This window comes from Penaeus japonicus, unplaced genomic scaffold (genome assembly GCF_977035675.1).
Source record: "Penaeus japonicus unplaced genomic scaffold, GWHDUDI00000001_assembly GWHDUDI00000040, whole genome shotgun sequence".
NCBI classification, from domain to species: domain Eukaryota; kingdom Metazoa; phylum Arthropoda; class Malacostraca; order Decapoda; family Penaeidae; genus Penaeus; species Penaeus japonicus.
In genome coordinates this window covers 23,861,984-23,864,317 of record NW_028234442.1, presented here as the reverse complement: position 1 = coordinate 23,864,317, position 2,334 = coordinate 23,861,984, and the positions used below count along the sequence as shown (strand labels likewise).

At 34.0% G+C, this 2,334-nt stretch overlaps 1 protein-coding gene across 4 annotated transcripts in view; it reads right to left on the bottom strand.

The window, feature by feature from the left end:
- Positions 1-237: 237 nt before the first annotated feature.
- MESK2 (misexpression suppressor of KSR 2) overlaps positions 238-2,334 on the bottom strand; it is a 116,480-nt gene continuing 114,383 nt past the window's right edge. For all 4 annotated transcript variants that reach the window (XM_043010290.2, XM_043010292.2, XM_043010291.2 and 1 more), the window contains one exon: positions 238-2,334. This exon is cut by the window's right edge and continues 842 nt beyond it. The gene's annotated coding sequence lies outside the window, so the exon portion shown is untranslated.

Below are 2,334 nucleotides of genomic sequence, written 5' to 3'. Positions count from 1 at the left end.
CTGCCCTATGACAGTTTTCTCTTCCCAAGTCCTGCTCATTTATTCATTAGAATACAGAAAATCTTCTCCATTTTCTAGTTTCATAATGTTGTGAGACTTAAAGCTGGTACTCCTATAGCTATGACAATGTTTTGACATATAAAAGCAGCCTTCTTGTCTACTATGGGTTACAGGTTTTCTTTCTTCATAATTATGTCCTTCTTTTCTGTGATATAGGATGCAAATCAAAGACATCAGTTTGTGATTATATGTGTTTACTGATCATTGCACAGGGTATGTTCTCTGCAAGGACTGGGATGGCTGCCTTAGATGCAGCGTCTATCCCTTGCAAAACAAAACAATTTAATTATTTTCTATTCATAGCTAATGTTATGGTAAACAAAACAGTACTTAAGAATTACAATGGATGAAAGTACCACTGAATATATATATTAAAATACAAGTTTTGAGATTTTATATATATATATATATATATATATATATATATATATATATAATATATATATATATATATATATATATATATATACACACATATATATAATCATCTCTACATCTGTTAGTTAACTAATAAAATTAAAACCTTAAGAATTTAATATACTAAAATAATAAGATGTACTCAATTTGTATGCTTCAAGGAACAGACTAACAATAAAAAAAAAAAAATTAACAATAACATTCTTCAGTAACGCAACTATTTCCTTCGCCGTAAGAAACTGTTAACATACATGAGCCACAGGAGAAGACACCTCAGGGCACCAAAAAGTATATACACATTTGGCATATATATACAAGTGCAGGTCTACCTATTTATATATATAAAGGGAGTTATGGTGGTTACAGCATTTTGGTCTCTCTCTCTCATTTTTTTTTTTTTTTTAACAATTCTTCTTTCGTGGGGAATTTTGTCTTTTAGCGGATCACCCCTGGAATGGAACTGATTATATTTTGGTACAAGTCTTTTGATATTTAACAAGTTTTCAATGAAGTGACCTGTGCCACTGTTTTCATTATTTCTCAAGAGACTGAGAAAACAGAAATGATAATTGTCGTAATGATAAGAACGTTTCAACACTATTTTATAACAACTATGTACAAGCTGCAGTAATACGCCAATGCAGTTCAATTCACGTCACATCATGATGAAGAAATGACAGATGGAAAGTCATAGAGAGTGGGAGAATGAGACTCAGAGAGAGAGAAAGAGAGAGAGAGAGAGAGAGAGGAAGAAAAGTGAACATTCCTTTCCACGCCCTTTCTACTAAGTCTCCCCCTCCACCCACCCTCCTACTCACCCATTCCCCACCATAACCTCCCTCTTCTAGGCATCACCAGCCAGGTGAGACACAGGGCTCACTACAAAAGCATTGAAATGGATGTGAATAGCAACAAAATCTTTTGAGAGAATCTGTTTGGTCAGGATTTTTATCCCCCTTCCTTAAAAGCCCCTACTTGTCGAAGTATCTGCCGTTCCTTTTTTTTTCTAATTTTTTAAGAGGCACGCAGTTGTAATACGCAAGGTGAATAAGAAAAATAAAATATATATGTGTATATATAATGATCTGTCTGAACTCTACCTAATAGCAAGCATATTGTCAATCTTTTAAGAGACATAAAAAAAAAAAAAAAAATCAGATTTAAAGTCTTCTTTTAAAAAGCCTTCCCCTATACAAGGCAGTTTTCTGGCTGCAGTGCCTTCAATCAAACCTGACTAGATTACCTCCACTTTGCTAATTCTTTCACTGCTGGATGGAACATGCAGTCCTATGTGCCTAACTCACTCTGCAACAACCTTAAACACAGGTCTTTCAGTCTGACATCAAAAGGAATTAAAAGAAGGTAAGTTTCTTCCGAAAGAAACAAAGAAAAACTATAAGAAAATCTATAAAATGAATAAAACCCAGTTCACAAAACGGCACAAGATCATCGTTAATACTCAGGAAATCATGGCATTGGTCTTAGAAAAGAGAGGCAAAGATAGAACACAAGTTTAAGAAAATGGCATCACTAAGCATGTAGCATTGTTAAAATTTGTGCTACTTGGTCTACTGCATATAATGGTGGGACTACTATCTCTTGTAATGACTACAGCAGTTACGTCTCTGTCTTTCCTACCACTTAACTGATGGCTTTACCGCTAAAATCTTGGCTAGTTGAAATCAGCAAACAGTATTCGCTATCAGCATAGAAAGAAAATATTCCAACAGCATAAATATAATACCACTAATTTTACTTGTCGTATGTGTGTGTATGTCATTGTGTGCGTGTTATAGAGTGTATGTATCTGTATGTGTATACACACACATACATACACACAATACACACAAACACATA